This window comes from Poecile atricapillus, chromosome 3, assembly GCF_030490865.1.
Source record: "Poecile atricapillus isolate bPoeAtr1 chromosome 3, bPoeAtr1.hap1, whole genome shotgun sequence".
NCBI classification, from domain to species: domain Eukaryota; kingdom Metazoa; phylum Chordata; class Aves; order Passeriformes; family Paridae; genus Poecile; species Poecile atricapillus.
Genome location: NC_081251.1, coordinates 2,791,500 through 2,810,657, shown reverse-complemented (window position 1 = coordinate 2,810,657; position 19,158 = coordinate 2,791,500). Strand labels below are relative to the sequence as shown.

Below are 19,158 nucleotides of genomic sequence, written 5' to 3'. Positions count from 1 at the left end.
CCGTGGTTCAAGACAGCGTCTTGGAAAGTGCAGAAGGATTTCTGAGCTGCCCAGATCTGCAGCAGGAACAAATTCTCGGAGAGCTCGTCCCCATTCTGACAAGTGTTCTTGGTCCCCGCATTTAAACCGGGATTAGAAAATGGCATTTTTACTGGGACAGAGAAAATCAGCGTGTAAAATGTAAATAAGGACAAAATGCTTTCCATTAATTACAAAATTTCTCCTCTGGATCGACGGGTAGGTTTATGTGACTTTGTTTTTTTAAAAAATATTCAAAATGGGCAAAAATAGTCCCTTAAGCCAAGCATGGCATGAAATGGTACAAAGCTGAGAGATCAAGATTTTTCCAGCATTTGAGTTTATCAACAACTTTTTAACATCCCCAAAAGCTTGCAGTAACTAGAGGTATCAAATGCAAAGGTTACGTCTTCATATGTGCTGCTTCCACTTTGTTTAAAATACGGTTTGCTTTTAAAATGCAGGTTTAAATAATATTTAAATAAATAATATAGAATATATATTTATAATAATAAAAAAATATTTAAATAATATTTAATATTAATGCTCACAAGCAGCCATTATGCAGGGCTTGTGAGTGAAAACATGAGATAGATTAAGCCAAACTTAAAATCCTAATGAAGTCATGAAATTAATCAAATTAATCTCAAGACCCATTTGGGCAGTGAGCAGAAATCAAGAATTCAGGGGCCTCATAACCCACTGGTATAAAAGGACATTTAGAAGCTTTCTTTTAATCTGATACAAAGTGAATCACAGAATCCCCTGAGTTGGAAGGGACCCACCAGGATGCTCAAGTCAAACCCCTGCCCTTGCACAGAACATCCCAACAATCCCACTTAAAAAGTATTAAAATACTGAAAAGTACTGAGCAAATAAAGAAGCTTTTAAAAAAAAAAAATATGGCTGCAGTTTTCCCAATTAGTAAGAGCGTGAAAGGAATACATAAGTAGGGAAAAGTAGATTTCTGTATACACAACCTTTTTTTTTTTAAATTTATTTCAGCTGCTAGGACACTACAATTTCAAATCATCAATAATTCTGGACATTATATTAAATTCATGTGAAATAAACATATTTTAACTCAGAAAAATTCTAACACAGTAACTCAATGCCTTAAAAGGCCTGGTAACTACTAAAGAATATGGGATGCAAACTCACAGAATGGTTTGGGTGGAAGAGACCTTAAAGCTCATCCAGTTCCACCCCCTGCCATGGACAGGGACACTTTCCACCATCCCAGCTTGCTCCAAGTCCCATCAAACCTGACCTTGGGCACTTCCAGGGATGCAGGGGCAGCCACAGCTTCACCTGTTCCAGGGCCTCACCACGCTCAAGGGCAGGAATTCCTTCCCAATATCCCATCTCACCCCTTTTTCTGTCACTCCAGGCCCTTGTCCAAAGTCTCTCTCTATCTTTCTTGCAGGCTGCAATAACAGAATTATCACTGACAGATACAAACCAGTGAAAATTTTTGGGTAGGTACCCCCTGACACTGACCAAGAGTCATTTTAAACAGAAAGCACAGAAAAGGGATGAAAGAACCTTTTGGTACTTGTGGATAAGGTGAAGCTACTCAAAGACATTTTAACCTGTCACTTCTAAATCATCATCATAATCAAAATCGAGGTTCTGCATGCATTTACAAGGCGAGGAACAAGGCTGGCAACCAGGATAAATCCAGGTGTTTATGGAGTCAATGAAAAAATAGATGTGCAGTTAGCAGAGCCTTCACTAAACCAAAAGCCAGAGGGAGGCCATTTGTGCTTGAATTTGTGAGCATGAGGAGTATGAATGTTCCTGGGCAGAATAATGAACCTCCTTGGTGCTTTAGGGCTGGTTTATGGCTCCTGGAAGCAGCTGCTTTGTATTCAAATGCAGGATTTTATGCAAGCTTTAAAAAAGATACTTTTCACACTTAGTGAAACCTCTTGATATTAAAAATGAGGGCAGATCACGTGCTGTAATTTGGGGAAGGTACTCATGAAAGAGATAAACTAAAACCTGGCTGCTCATGCACACACAGATTGCTGGGGGATCAGCTCTGTTCCACAGCACAGGAGGAATCTGAGGGTCCTGCTGGGGATACTGGGGGTACTGGGAACCCCAGCAAGAGGAACTGGCTGATCATGGAGTGGTCAGTGTTGAGGAGGGGACAGATTTCAGCTTCTTTTGGTGGCTTTCCTCTGTGCCTCATGACTTTAAAGCGTGTTCCTTTTAAATTCCACATCTCCATCCTGCTTTTCCCAGCTGTATCACAGCTCTTGGGGGTTCATTCTTAGCCCCTTTCCCAACTTTCTCACTCCTTTATCACTTCACCTCAGGACATCAGGAGAAGTTTCCTCCTGGAAAGGCCTGTCAGGCATTGGAAAGGCTGCCCAGGGAGGTTTGGAGTCTCCACTCCTGGAGGTGTCCAAGGAATGACTGGATGTGGCACTCAGTGACAAGGTGGGGAATGGTCACAGGTTGGACTCGATGGTCTTGGAGCTCTTTTCCATCCAGAATGATCCTGGTTCTATAATTCTGCCTCCAGTTCTCTATTCTGTCACTGCCAAATTGGCCTCCTGACTGTCAGACCTTTGGAAATACTGTTGCTCCTATTCTTGAAAGAGAAATAATAATTAGCACATCCTTTAAATTAACATTCTTACCCTTAGTCCATAGAGCCAGGTCAAAGCAGACCCACTTTTTCCTATACTGCAAAATATTTTTTCATAATTTTTTTTTCTTTTTGCCGTTGACATTTTGGCCACTAAAAACTCTCTTAATAGAGACAGCTCAGAAGAAAAAATAAAATCTACTTTTACTTTCCACAAATTAAACATTTTTGATAGAGAGCCAACTATATTTAGATGGGTAGGCAATTCTGAAATTGACTCTTCCAACCTACACTACCCTACAATTACACAAAAAACACAGTGCAAACCTTCACTTTTTCGTTTTCATTTTAAATAAATCTAAAAAAAAAAAACCAAAAAAAACCTGCAAATGTTTCACAAGTATTAGTTGTATATCTGTGAAACAAAAATATCAGCAGGAAGAAAAACTCCACAAGAGGAATTTCTCCACATTCTTCACAATGGAAGGAGTTAAGCACAAGAACAAGGTGCCTAAAAATGGCATTAAAACCTTAGAGATTTTCAGAAGTCAATAAGCAAGGCCCAAACTTTGGAGGCTGCCTTGCTCGGAGCAAGGAACCGAAGTATAAAAACTTCCAGAATCCCTAATTTGTCTGTAACAATATGAAATAAAAGATATTTTAGTTCATTGCTGTCTGTTTTCAAATTTAAGCAGGTAACCAACAATTTTAAATGGATAAAAGTATTTCTAGATTTTAAATATCTCAACATTTTTACTTCTTTTATCTTCCTTATTTGAATGCAGGTATTTCTAAATCCTAAAACACACAAGAGACCAAGCTGAACTAAAAGTCAGTTTGGACCCTCCAAGAGAGGAGCAACTTCCTAGAATGTTTTCCACCTAAAAACTTCCTAGAATGTTTTCCACCTTTATTCCATATCCCCCAGTGGTTCTTCCATGTGTTTGCCCAGTCTCTTTTAGGAATGTGGACATTCAGAGCTCATAACTACAGTTGATATTTATGTCCTGTCGTCCTTTAGAGCTTTAAAGCAATTCTGTACCAGGCTGATTTTTACAAACACTTAACAATAATTAACTGAAAAACAAAAGCTTTTAGAGACTATTTTTCCTAAGTCCTAATTCAGTAGGTGGTTTAATATGAAGAGGTGCCTGATCACTTCCCCTGCAGCAGCTGTGTCATTTCTACTCTTCAAAAACACATTCTCCAAACCTGCCGCTGGAATTTCTCTCATTAATCGAGCTCAGTACGTCCCCGAAAGCCTTTGGTAAAACAGACACTAGATTACATTAATTAATCATTTAAATTTTCTTCTGATTTTGCTTCGACTGCCACAGGCAGCTCTGCCTCTTCAAAGGTACCTCCAGTGCCAGCACAATAACTACAGTTCAGAAGGGCAGCAGGAGAATTGAAGCTGAGGTACATTAAGGGAAAATTTGAGCCAATTTATTTGCATCATATATCCTACCAATTATTGCTCTAAGTGAAGTTAAAACCCCCTCCTGCTCTGACTTCATTTGCACAAAACAATAAGAAATTAGGGGGTGGGGGGAGCAGGAATGTATTTCATTTTTAAGGGATGCCTCTCTTGAGGATACATAAAGGGAAAATATTTATTAACATGCATGTCTCAAACCAGGTGATGGCACATGAGGATTCCTCTTTTCTAAATTTAAATTGGTTCTTCATTAGAAACCTTTTCAGAGATTTGCTGCAACCAAAACCAGCAATTCAGCCCTTTAAGTACACAGTAACCTTCTCCTGCTGCTTCTCAAAACTTATCCTCCTACCTGTGCATTCCTCCTAATTCTACTTGTTAGTAAATAATCTCTTTGATAATTGAATGTTTATCTATTCCACCCCAAATTTAGACACAGTAAAAATAAAACTGCACAGCACAAATTATTAAATAACTGTAAATAGTAGTAAATAATACAACACCATTCATCAGTATGCACTGTTCATAAAAGCCCTTTTGATATTATTAGTGTTAAACTGTTTTACATGGGTAAACTGAGAAATATTTACCTTTATTCTACGGTTCAACATGGTTCAGTGGTGGCTTGGCAGTGTTAACAGTTGATGATCTTAAGGGTCTTTTCAGACCTGAACCATTCTGTGATTCTCTAATATTCAAGAATCAAAGACCTTTGTAAATGTGAGGAGCCATCAGCACCAATCATTTAAATCAAACAACTGAAAAATTCTCATTGCTTGGGCGACCACACCTGTTACCATTTCACACAGAGAATGGCAGACTCTGCGAAGCATCCAAACATCAAGGATTTCTAGAGATATCATGAATTCCCTCAAAAACAACACTGAGGATCCCAAAATTCACTGTCACCATCGGGTGGTGAATCATCAGTGCCTGGTCTCAAACAAAAATCGATAGCAGGATGCAGAAATCTCCCATTTATGTGTCTATAACACCCATTTGTGACCGCCTGTATTTTTAAAAACCACAAAAAGCGGGGCACAGAATGTCACTGTGAAACCTGTGCTCTGCCTTATTGGGTGAGAAAGAGGAGTGACCCCACCAGGAGTTAATAACCTCCTCGTCATTCAGGCAAGCACAAGAGGTTCTTGCATATGGAGTGTAAAAAAACTTGTGTGATCTCAGTGTGTGAGGTCACTGAGCTGTCAGGAACAGAAGCAGAGACAAAAAAAAAAAAAAAAAATAAAAAAAACAAGAAATCATGAAGCTGAGGAGGAAAGAAAAGGGAGAGAAATTCTAATTTAAGGAATTTTAAGTATTAGATCTAAGCTGGTCTAGTGGAAGGTGTCCCTGCCCATGGAAGGGGTTTGGAAGGTGATCTTTAAGGTCTCTTCCAAGCTCAGACCAGTCCATGATCCAAGAGAGTCCTGCAGACTGGCTGTGTATTTTTTGGCTCAAAAAGTGTCAGCACGGACCAGGAACCTCCCCAAAAGCTGTTTACAGTGTTGCTGTAGTGCTCTGTCAGCTGAAGGAGTTTAACAGTGGTCAGACTGACTCAAAACCAGAAAACTCATTTACTATGATGATGTAGCCATCATATTATCATAATTATCAATTAACGATATTATCAATCATATTATCAATTAATCACAGACAGAAATGTATTCCAGGTGTGATCCTGGGATGGGTCAACCAAGCAGTGGCTGAGCTCCTTTCTGTCAAGTATTTGAAAAGTTTGTAAATATTCCCCACTCTGCTCTCTCCTGACCGGTGATGTGTGGATGGAGAGCAGCTGACTCCACAAAGCTACTCCAACATCTGGTGGTGCCCCTAAAACTCAGGGAGCAGAACATCTGTGCTTGTCCCACACACACAGACCCCAAGGATGAATTCTCCAGCTTATCCAGAAGTTTCTCCACGTGGCTGTGCAGTTCATGAACTACTAAAGCAGCAGAATGAGAAGATGGCTCCCACAAGCAGTGAGAACAGTGAAAAGCTGTCTGATGTGGAAGAATTTCACTGGAATCCACTGCAGCACTTCCTGCTTTCAGTCACTGAAGGATGCAGTGTGGAAGGACCACTGAGCCCAAACCCCTGCTCACAGTGGAACAAATCCAACGCTCAATCCAACTGCTCAGGGTCACCGCCAGTCAAGTTTCCAAACTCTCCAAGGCTGGTGATTCACACTCTGACTATGAAGAACATTTTCCTTAATGCAGTCACACCTTTCCCTGTCATGGTTTTGCTGTTCATCAAGAAAACAATTGATAATCATCGCTGATGTAGAGCTGGAGGTGTGATAAATGCTCTGTATCGAGCGTAGCTCAGGAAGCTGCCGGTCACACGCAACAGCTTCAGCTTCCAAATTGTTTTCAAGCATAGTTCCCGTTGTATGGAGGCTGATAGATAAATAAATCAGGAATGGTGATGGCCACTTTGCCAAGCACGAATCATAAATGTGACATCCAAAAATACCCATTCCCTCATTGTACACTGAGCAAACACCACTCAAAAAAGACATTAGAACATTATTCACACTCCTCTTCAGCACACAAATTACAGGTGATGTTACAAATCCCATAATCTTCCAGTTTGGACAAGGTCTATCAGTTTGGAACCCTGCTTGGCAACATTTCCAACCTGACTGTCCTGCCAGCTTACCTGGAGTTTGGAAAATGTCCTGCCAGCAACCACCTGAGCATGCCTGTGTCTGGCTTCTCATTACCTCAGGTATTTCTAGACTGCTCCTTCCCACTTCCAAAAAGCCTCAGGAAGTGGAAAAAGACTTAAAAAAATTATGGAAGAGCCCAAAAAAGATCAGTCAACAACATTCAGGTGTTCAACACCCATCTTAGTGCTAAAATGACAATAGCTTGACGGTGTCACCATGAGGTACCAGCCCACATTTCCAGCTCTAACCCAAGGAGATTCAGGAGATTCATATGGGTGGTACTACTCGAGTTCCTCACTAAAACATTTATTTATTGCAGGTTTATTACATCCCAGTGGCTGCAGAAAAGAAGTGGATATGTGGTAGAAAGTTGAGTAAACTGTGCTTCCCCTTTATTTGGAGAAAATAAATGGGTAACATGCTCACAGAAGAACTCCCAGACTGGAGATTAACGTTCGAGTGCCACAAATCGAGAAAAACTCAGCTTTTATTTGTGAATTCTCAGAAAGCAGGAAAAGCCATGAAGGAAAGGAAGGGGAATGCTGTAAAACAGAAAGTACTCCATGAGCAGAGATTTATAATTAATCAACAAGAGGGATGCAGCACTGTTTTACAAGGCAATAATCCAGCCCCATTCCCTAAGGAAAAGCCTTGGAGAATGAAGGCCAAGTAGCTTTTTCAAACAAGGCAACTGGATTATTGCCCCATAAAGCAGCACAGCTCTGTGATTATTACCTTGGTGCTACATGCCCTTTTTAAAATGGTTTTCCCCCATAAATGTTTAAAACCTCCCAAGTAAAAAAAGATCAGGGGAAGGGAAAGGAGATGTGGGGTAGAAACCAACACATTTAATGTTTTCTTCTAATTTCCTGGGCAATACCAAGCACACCACGTAAAAGAAATGCCTTCAGTCAGGGTTATTACAAATAGCAGCAATAAATCCTATTAATAAGCAGCATACTAAGATTTTATGTTTCTCTTATTCTTCACATGTTGTTTGCCCTCGCTGCTTGTTCCCTCCCTTTTCACACTCTCCCAAAAGCAGAAGTATTTTCCTTTATTTACAATTTTTGCAACATTTCAGTTTCACTTTACATTTGATACACCAGCCTCAAAACAAGGCAGAGACTCAAATATCTCCCGGAATCTTATTAGTGACAGCTGATAAAACTTCAAGCCACAATTAGCCTTTGTCCTTTACAAAAAATAAGATATTTGGAGAACACAGAGTCTTAGCCCCTCGGCTGAACCCTGCCTTGACCTGTGTGCCAACTCCAGGCTGTGCCACGTGTGCTCAGGGTCAAAAATCACTTTTATTTAGAACAGACATATCCAGAACAGCCTGTGTGTGTCCCATCAGAGCAGAAATGTAACAAAAGTTCAATATACCAGCTTAAAAAAAAAAAATATTCCTGGTGAGATGCTCGGAATACTCCAAGGATGGACTAAATTTTTCTCGTGTGATTTAAAGCAAAGCACCAGCTCCATTCACAGCACTAAATATGCACAATTCACTGAATGAGAACAGGATCAGAATAAGAAAATTCAGCAGACTCCCAAATCCTTTGTTTCTGAGAATATTTAGACATGTCCCAGCTGCCTCGTGAGACTGACATCTATTCAAGGTACTGAATTTCAAAGAAAATAACAAGTGGAAGTTTTACAAATATTTCCTCTCTAAAAACTCTTCTTTCTTCCATTTTAAAAACTTTTCAATCCCTCTCATAAAAATTTCTTTGTAAAGGCAAACAACCAAAACAAATATGATTTCGACTGATGTTGTTTTGAAAACATTAAATGGAATCCCACTGGGAAATTAAATGGAAATGTCACCTCTAATAATGGGAGAGAAATGATTCATAGGCAGACTCTAACATTTTAAAGTATGTTACCTACGTAATTAGAGGAGCCTGATTTTCCAAAGGAGCACTCTCACACACCTTCCAATATAATCAAAGCCCAAATACAGGCTGTGAAAGCCACTTTCAACATATGTGCATCAAATATTTTGTCACAGCGCAGAAATTAAATCTGGGAAGCCCTGGAAGCCTGTTCCTGCTACCTAAGGTATGGAACTCACAGGGTTCCAAATGCTTCAGGAATGTCTTTTTCTAATAGCAGCTGACACCAATGGCAAAATTACAGCTTGGGTTCACAATGTTTGAACTATACAAAATATCTGTAATCATCTTTATGACCACTTAAACTTCAGCTGTCCCAATCTGCAATTGCTTGATCTAAAAAACTGTCAGATAAAGAAGGTGACACTTCCCAGGTTGGAAGGGGAGAAGAAGTGTTTAATTTCACTTACTGTCAAACAAAACAGATTTTTAAAAGCTCAAGTTTTGTGTAATTCACAGCAGAAGCTGTGTGGGGATAGCAAATGCTCAAGTCCCACCATTCCAGTCCAATCTCTGCACAACCTGTGAGGTGCAAGTTTTGACTCAGCCAAAACAGAGTTAACAATACAGAACATTTTCTCCAGGCTCTTCAATTTTATATAAAGCCAATTTTATCAGAAACTGCTAAGCAGTATTCACTGGTTATGAATAAAACTATTTAAAGGATAATCTAAGGGAGCCTTTTCATCAATATTAAAGTCACTGCACGTTATACTGAGTTACTGGAGAGGAATATTTGTCTAACTGCCCCCAAACTGTGATTCCCAAACTAGGAATCACAGCCTGGAATATGGAACCTGCAGGTGATCCACACAAAACATTATTTTCAGGTGTATCTTTAACTCTGCAACTCTGACAAGAAGTTTGAAGTCCTTTTCTGAACACCCACAGGAATGGGGGAAAAAACCCTTTCTGTATAGTTTATTTTCTCATTGAGGAGCCAGGATCTGGGATGTTTTTAACACAGCAAGTGGTGTTTATTTGCTGAGCTGCAGGAAAAGGTTGGAAAATCTTCATCAGCTGCATTGAATGTCTCAGTTTCCCCTTCTGTAATTGCAGCATCTGTGGGGGTTCTCCTTGGGGTGGAGCATCGTGGAATTATGGAATGGTTTGTGGTGGAGGGGACCTCAAAGACCATCCAGTCCCACCCTCTGCATGGGCAGGGACACCTCCCACTGTCCCAGGCTGCTCCAAGCCCTGTCCAACCTGGCCTGGGACACTTCCAGGGGTCCAGGGACAGCCACAGCTTCTGTGGGAAACCTCCCCACCCTCACAAGGAAGAATTTCTCCATAATATCCAAGTTGGCTTCACAGCAAAGCCTCACAGCTTCCCAGTAACAGGAAGGCATTCTCCATGCTGCTGCAATCTCTAGAGGATCCTCAAGGACAAGAACTTTGAGATGAGAGTGTCTGATCCAGGAACACAAAAGACCCCATCTGGACAGAAAGTGGCAGGAGAAAACTCAGGAGCTTCAGCAGAAATCCCAAATGAAGCAAACTGTGCACTTCAAGGCAGCAGAAAGAGGAGTGGAGTTCCTGCCTCTCAGTCCTTCAATGGTTTTAGGATCACAGGAAGTGCACTCCAAGTTTTCCATCCAGTATTTTGACTTTCAGGCCACAGAAGCCTCCCAGTCTCATCCTGAGACACACATTACAAATTTTATTTTCACACATCCCCCAGAAAGGCAAGTGGAGGGTCAGCACATCCCTCATTGCAGAATGAAACAAAAACCAGCCCGAAGCTCAAAGGCACTTTTAAAATCTAATAACTGCATTCACTGCCTAAATCTATACACTTTTTATACATAAAAATTACTTGTAAAAGAAAAGTGCTGAATTTGAGGCAACATGAGAAGCTCCAGCTCCCACCACAGGCTTTTAAGGAAATGTTTCACTACAGGGTGGGCAGACAAGGACTTTACACATTTCTTTGGTTTATTTTTAACTATTACAGATGAAACTGGAATTATTTTCTAGAAAATAATGACAGAGTTTTTGGTCTAAATGTCACCCAGAAACTCAAACTCAAGCAGGTGCACAAACTGAGTTGAACAGCAGAATATTTGGAAAATTCATCAGAAAAACAAAAAAAAAATCTTTAAACAAACTTTATGATAACTGATTATAATGCAAAAATGTAAATGGTTTAATTACCTCAAAGAAGCACATGAGCAAAAAGTCTTTCACCACTGTCCTGGTTTAGGGCAAATTTGGGAGAAAATAGACATATCCATATTGTATAGGTATATGCACACCACTCTCATCTTTAAATAAAATCTTCTATGTGAAAGATTAAGTTTAATAACTTACAAGGACCTTGCAGTTACCCAAAATCAAAAAACTTTCTTGAACATAGAAAAAAATCCAAATATGCTAAAAAAATCCAAGCAAGTAGAGAGTGCAAATAACTTTAACTGACACGCAGCTGTAATACAATAGGATTACTGACTCTTAATATGCTGACCAAAATTAAATTAATTTAATTGGCTGTGTTCCCTCATACCCCAGGAACACAGGACAAAGATAAAACTCTTTCCCTGCCAGCACAGGACATTGATCATTTACTACAAAGCACAGAGGGCAAGGAAAATCGATGCTGCAGAGAAAAAGAGCTCTGTGAAAGCAACATATTTCTGTTCCTAATAGCAAAAGAAAAGTGACCATGAAAACTTGTCTGGAGTCACTTCTTGGCAAGACTTCACCTAAAAGCATTTTTCTCATCCCCTCCCCTTTCTTTATTTTATTTCCTTCCTCCTATTTCTATCATTTTTTGCATTTTTCTCACTATCTGATTATGTTAAAAATATTTTGTTTGCATTTTCAAACTACCTTTGGCTGCTGAATACCCAAAAGTTTTGTTTCAATGAGCTCCTTACAAAGGAAGGCACAAAGCAAATCCAAGTCTGGCCACTCTGGGGCACAGGGCTGTGACCTTTCACAGTGAGACACAGTCAGGAATGTTTTCCAGTAATACCAGGCATAATTCGTGCCAGTGGGATTCTGCCTGATCCCAGAGGATGGAACAGCTGAGAAGAAATACCACAGTCAAAATTCTCCACATCTCACAGACAGCTCAAAGGTGACGCAGTCAGGAGACAATCACTGATATTGTGATAATGACAATTGTGAGGACATTTGTCATGCAAGTTTCATGTAAAGAAAGGACAACAGAGCACAGGAAACACTTTATTTTTTTAAAATAAAAGTAGAGTAAGAAAAAAACCTAAAAGTTCATGAAGAGTGATCAGAGTATTGAGAATTTCATGGCACTACAAGGTCATAAAATCCAGAAATGCCTGCTCAGGTGGGTGCAGGATTTGAAAAAAATCCTACAATGATTTGGGTCAGGAGAGACCTCAAAGTGCCACCCTGTGCCATGGGCAGGGGCACTTCCCACTATCCCAGGATGATCCAAGCCCCATCCAGCCTGGCCTTGGACACTTCCAGGGATCCAGGGGCAGCCACAGCTTCTCTGGGCACCCTGTGCCAGGGCCTCCCCACCCTCCCAGGGAACAATTCCTTCCCAAATTCCCATCCATCCCTGCCCTCTGGCAGTGGGAAGCCATTCCCTGTGTCCTGTCCCTCCATCCCTTGTCCCCAGTCCCTCTCCAGCTCTCCTGGAGCCCCTTTAGGCCCTGGAAGGGGCTCTGAGGTTTCCCTGGATCCTTCTCTTCTCCAGGTGAGCACCCCCAGCTCTCCCAGCCTGGCTCCAGAGCAGAGGGGCTCCAACCCTCAGAGCATCTTTGTCCTCTCATCTCGACCCTTTCAAACATGTCTGGGTCCTTCTTCTGCTGCTTTTAGGAGAAAATTATTTATAAGACTCTGTGTTTTACTGGGAACTATTCCACCTGCAACTCCAATAGCTTGGAATCAGATTAGCTTGGAATTAGATAATGACCAAATCTGCCTAAAAGTGCCCAGCTCTGGCTGCTGACTCTGAGGTTACAGTAGTAGAGTCCCACATACCTACACTTGCAGATCCTGATCCTGGCCCAATTCTCTCAGGACAGTCTAAAGAGACCATTTCAAGTTAAAATCTTACAGAGTAACAGCTAAGACCTCAAGAAAATGAATTTACAAGTTGTTAATTGAGCGTCCATAAAAATATTCTCCCTTTTCATCAAGACACATTGGCCAAAGTGCATCACTCTTAAAAGTGTTGTCTAAAAAGTTAGAAAGGTTGGAGAGAACTGGCAATAGTTGGGCCTTTACATTAGCATAAACACATCAAATATTCATTACAACCAAGCACTCATTATGTCAGCAGTTGAATTAAATAACAAGAATAATGTTTCCAAACTATAAAAATAAGTGCCACAACAGTCTCCTGCACCACAGCAATTTTCAAGAGGAGACAGGGAGACAGTGTTGGAAGGAATCACATTGTTCTCTCTGCTAAAACTGCTTCGTTCACTACAAATATATTGGCTTTTAACAGTTCCTTTTCAGATGAATTTCTACCAAAGAGAAAGAATTATGTTCTACAGCATGAATCCATACGAAAGGAAAAGCATCATACTGGGACAATGGGGTTTATTGCAACAGCAGAATGTATCTTAAATGCAAAATTATACCAACACTATGAGTTTACCAATTTAATCATAGTTTAAAAAAAAAAGATAATAAACACAGCAGACATTACAAAAACTTGTTTATGGGAGATTTTTACACTGGGTGCACAAAAACAGGAAAGTAGAGCCAGAAGTGTAATGGCAGCAGAACAAAACATCTCAAGCCCTTGAAAAGCATCACAACTGTGAACAACTAATGGAAGGACTTATAATATACAAATATAAAGCCATAGATATAAAGAAAATCCATATAAATGGTAGGTAATAAAGCCATTAGGACAATAAAGAATGCCTTAAAACCAAAAGAGGGTGGATTTAGATTATATACAGGGAAGGAATTGTTCCCTGTGAGGGTGGGGAGGCCCTGGCACAGGGTGCCCAGAGAAGCTGTGGATGACCCTGGATCCCTGGAAGTGTCCAAGGCCAGGCTGGATGGGGCTGGGAACAACCTGGGATAGTGGGAGGTGGCCATGGCCATGGCAGGGGGTGGCACTGGATGACTTTAAGGTCCCTTTTAACCCAAAGAATTCCATGATTTCATCTTGTCAATGAAAGCAATAAGCCTTAACTAAGAAAAGATCTCCTCTTCCCTTGAAGTCCTTCCTGCCTTCCCACCTATGGAGATCAGAAGGAAGATGGACAATGAACAAACAACTCACAACCAAGGACAGAGCAACACAACTCTCTCCAACTGGGAACAGATTAGAAACGCACAGGCAAACACTTAGAAATGGGAAATCTGCCTAAAACAAGAGGATTTTACAAATTTCCCAGAGAAGATTTTATCAGTTGATACCACCTACAATTCAAAACTTCCCAACCTACCGTGTTCAACCATTTCTATCAATACAGGTCAAACCAAATTGAGATTTTTCTGAGCATGCTCCTCCTGAACCCACACATTTTCTCACAGTCTGTCCTCTCCACAGTCTCTGCAGGTGCTTTAATCTGGGATGGAATTTTTATTACCTAAATCACTGTCTGTGGAAAATGAAAACTTGAATCATCTTAATACTGTACTGTGTGTAGAGTTCTTAGTTTTTACTTGCTGTGCATTAGATGAACAAGAAACAGACTTTATTCCTATTCCTATATGGAGGATTGGAAAAAAACATGGCTTGGGGCTTCCAAAAAAAAAACAACAGAGGAATCTTTCATGGAGCAAAGAACTTTCACTCTGTATCTACCCTTATTCTGCACACTTGGTGCTGTGCTGAGATGTAAAAGGGATGAAGGAAAAATCAACACAATGGAAACCTCTCAGTGCTGAAATCCAAAGTTTGTGTTTGGAGAACGAGGACCAAACACTTGTTACATGTCAGGAAAAAAGCCGGAACTCTTAGTGAATAATCCAAGATGAGGGTGAAAGAAATTTTCCACTTGGATGTAATTCAGCACAGAAACAAACAGTGGTTTTTTTCATGCCTCTTCTCTTACTGTTTTAATATTAATTTAAATGGAAGATCTTTTCCTTGCAGTTTAGTGAACTCAACCAAGCCTTTCTTCAGACATTCCAGTTTCCTTTGGCATTCAGTAAATGTTGTGTCCGTATGAGGGAGACACTTTTCTTGGGATCTGATTAATTCCTGAATCTGGAAAATCCTGATTAAATTAAATCCTGATCTGGAAGTGTCTGAACCACCAGTCATGGACCAGCTGCTCAGGGAGGTGGTGGATGTCCCATCCCTGGAAGTGTCCAAGGCCAGGCTGGACGGGGCTTGGAGCAGCCTGGGATAGTGGAAGGTGTCCCTGCTCAAGAGGAGGGATTGGATATTCCCTGATTTCTCTCCTGTTAATCTGTTGATTAACAAGAGCACACAGAGCAAACAGTGCTGCAAACACTGTGCATTTCCTGTTTTAAAACCCCAAATTTGATACTACAGAGGCTGTGACTTCAGACAAACCAGAATCTGACACAGGCTGAAGAGGTCAGCAGCAAACAGGAGAAAAAATGACACCAAGACTCTGCTTCATCCTGGCAAGCTCAGCAAAAATAGGTGATAAAGCAAATGTAAAGGCAAAACAATAATGGGATTTTTTTGCATGACCTCTAATGTATCCCTAAAAATATTTTCAATTCCATAGCATCCAATAAATATGGAAAAATTGCTGTAGTGACTCGGAGGAACAGATGTAAATTTGGCACAACTTAATTATAGAAGAAATTAGGAAAAACATGGATTCCCATAATTATTAACAGTACAAGCTTCTATTATTTCTACAACAAGTTCAATAAGGAAATTATCAGAATCAGTCAGATCCTAAAAAACTGTGAGCTATTCCTCATCTATAAATAAACAAGAATATAGCAGACAATATAACTAAAAAATACTACAAATTAGTATTTTTATATTCTCACCATTTTTTCGTCTATTTTCCAATTTTTTATGGTCAATAAAGAGAGTGACTCACAGGACTGATGGGACAACCTCCCTAATCACCTCCTAAAGGTGTTTATTCCTCCACAATGACTACAAAAGTTACTCAGCTCACATAAATGATATTTTAAAAGTTAGAGTGGACAAAATAATACTGATTTTGCTCAAAACTTTAGTGGCATGGATAAAGACTGTGGCCTATATGGAATAAGGGAGTAGAATTCCACCCAAGTCAATCCCACTGTGCCAAGAGAAAACACCTTGGAGTGGTGGACTACAAAATAAGCAATTATTCTGGATTAATGGTAAAGAATAAATGGTAAATGGAAAGAGCCTTTATATATATATATATATATAAAATATAACCTTTTAATTTTTTAAAAAAAAATATTATTATAGATGGTGAGGACACCTCAGCACATGGAGTTCTACCATATGCAGAACATCAAGATAATCTCCCATGGCCATAGGAATGCAAAGTAACACCCAAAACCTCCATAAACTGCATTTTAATGTTTATATTATTGTCCTACAACCATATTTAGGGAGAATCCACAGTCATACTGAGAACTGCCCATCTCTTCCTTGTCCAGTAACCACAGGGGTTCAGAGTAAGCATTCATTTTAAAAATGCTTTAATATATCAATATAAAAGGCACAAACTAAGCCCATTCCAGGCCTATTTTGATCTCAAACTACTTTGACACTAATTAAAACAACAGAGCAAACCTTGGCTTATGTCCTATTAATCACCACAAGTGAAGTCAGACATTGGCCCATCACAGTATCAAACGTGATGCTCTAATGTGAAATATTATCTGTGGTTTAAGAATAAAAATTAAATTAAACCCCAACCACCAACCCTCACCTCCACGTTAAAATATGCCACGTTAAGGAACTGTATAATCCAATCTAAAACAGATATTAATGATTCATTAAGAATTAAACACAAATTGTTCATTTATGAAGTTATTAAAACTATCCAGTAATTAAGGATCACAGATGAATGAATGATGGCCATGAATAATCAGATTAAACTATCCAGAAAACCCCAGCTGATAAAGAAAATACATAAATACAATAAACCATGTCAAATTACATCAGAAATTCCATTTGTATGCAGTCCAACCAATGTTCAGCTTCCAACCATTTAAAGCTTGCAATTCTAATTTCATTTTTAAATTGCCAAGTTGAGCTATTTTCCAAAAAAATCAGCACTTAGACAAACTCTTAAACTCAAAGAGTTTAGCAGGAAGGAAAATATTTTATTATGTAGGCCAAGAGAAATGTGCAGTGGTGTATATCTGATTTAGGAACCCAGAATGTAATGATGAGATATTTCAGAGATAAACAGTGTTTCCAACATTGTAGGAACTGTTTCAAAATAACTTCAGTGTCCACAGATGTTGCAGTATTTGTACAAATATTTCTCTTTATAAATGCAGTGCAAGAACCCACATGTTGATCACGTTTAAAACCTGAATTTATGAAATTATGTAGGTACCTGGGAGAGAAATATAGCTATTTTAATGTATCACTTAGAAGTGTAATGGTCATTTTAATATTTCCCTTAGAGGCAGCAGCATAAATGTTTTCTGTTGTTTTCTGAATTTTAATAGGGGCACCCAGTAAAGATTTGGTTTGGAATGTGACGACTAAAGAAAACAGCAAATGCTTTGAGAACTGCACAGGATTTCTGAGAAATAAAGGGAATTCCTTACAGAATTCCCCACAGACAGACAAACTTAGGGCACTGTTGTGATGCAAACTCAGCCCAGCACATCCCCGTGTCCCCGAGCACATCCCATGGCAATGCCTGCGCAGGAACAACAGACAAGAGCCACACAGAGAGCAGAACTCAACTCCTCCAAACACTCCCCTTCCACCCAGGATCCATCTGAAATCCCCCATGGGATACCTGTTCCTACGCAGAACTGCTGAGGATATTTTTTAAGGATTTAGAAAGACAGGGTTCCTGTGTGAATAATAGAAATTTTTCTTCAAAACTCCCTAAGAAACCCTATTAAAAGGTTTCAGTGCACCAAATATTAATCACAACAGCATCGTACCCACTATTTAACTACAGCATCTTTCAAAAGGCTCACTGATGTAGTAAAAAAATCAGACAGATCTTGCTAAGAAACCCATTTAATGTAATATTAAGTAACCCAAGTTTTTGACATCATCAAAAACACCAGTTAATTTAGCAGTCTCATAATCCAAATGCCACAGCTAAAACACAAACACATTCCTATTAAAAACCTGTCCATTAATGTTGTTTCTTCCCTTCAGCAGGGAAGAATGAGGGAAATGCACTTGTGCAGCATGCCAGGAATTGCACATCTCACAGGCTGAACAATCCAGTTTTTAAGGATAGGGTAAATACTTACTCCAAGCGAAGCCGATCCGTAAAAATCTACGGTTTACAGTTCCTCCCTGAAATAATAATGCTGATTGTCACAGCAGCAGGAGGATAATCCCAGCACATCCAGGCCTAATAGGCAGTGTGATCATATTTGCTCCCAGGAAATCAGAAGGCAGGTACCTCTCTCCCTGAAAATCCAGGCACCTTTGGAGAAAACAATGGACTTTTAGGTCCTTCGTTTTATTGAAATCGTAAAGCGTCCACGCTTCAGCCGTCACTGATTGTTTTTAGTCCATTTTCTTTTAATTCCTGAGAAAAGAGCAGATTTTCTCACTGTTTGCAGCAAACAGGTCCTGTAACTACAAACTGAAGTTTCCGTATCCAGTGCCATCAACTGTGTCATCTTCAAACATTCCTCACTTGGCAGCAGCCGGATATTTTTCCATCTCTTGTTGCTTCTAAAAGTAGAAAATTCAGCGATTTCAGAGGCTCTCTAGGAAGATGCACTGAAGGGAATGTTTGAAAGCAGGAGCAGAATAACCAAGCTCTGATTCTGCCCTACAGGCATAGCCTGGGTGTCTTCGGCGTGTCCTGCTGGGTCTTCAGGTCTGTCCCTAAAGGCTGGGACATGGAGCCAGGGCAGCACCAAGCAGCAAAAACAAATGTTGTGGCTTTAAGAACATACTCACTTTTCTATTGAGGTGTCACAACTTTCTCTCTACTCTTACTTCACTGCTGGGTCAGATGAAATCTTTAAGGAGGTTCCATTAAAAGTTCGTTTCTGTCGAGAGAAACGCTGGAATTCCCGTTCCAAACGTATTCCGAAGGAGGTCAGGTTCGGTTTTAAAGCATGTTTGTGTCGATGAAAAGTTTTTGTTTTGCTGCAAAAAAATGAAAATTCTCCCTTTTATTTACACATTCCCTCTGTAATCTTCCAAGTTACTCGGCTCCCTTACAGTTTAATCAGACATAGGGGAAAAAAAAAAAAAAATCACCAAATATCGTATTTCCCATATGTACAAACTGACATTGTGGAGGCTTCATTAAAAGCTTTTATTTCTCTGCTCACTGCTAACTGGACGTCATTTAATGTCACCACCACTTCCCAAGAGCCCAACGAGACTTAAAAAGCGACGGAAGTTTGAAAACCAAAAAAAAAAGTTGTGAGTTTTTCTGTACCCCAGGACGGTTTTCTTTCGCGAAGCTCAAGCCGAGAC

At 39.9% G+C, this 19,158-nt stretch overlaps 1 protein-coding gene across 1 annotated transcript in view; it reads right to left on the bottom strand.

The window, feature by feature from the left end:
- Positions 1–19,158, bottom strand: part of MSRA (methionine sulfoxide reductase A) — a 231,991-nt gene that overhangs the window by 196,115 nt on the left and 16,718 nt on the right. The window lies entirely within an intron of this gene.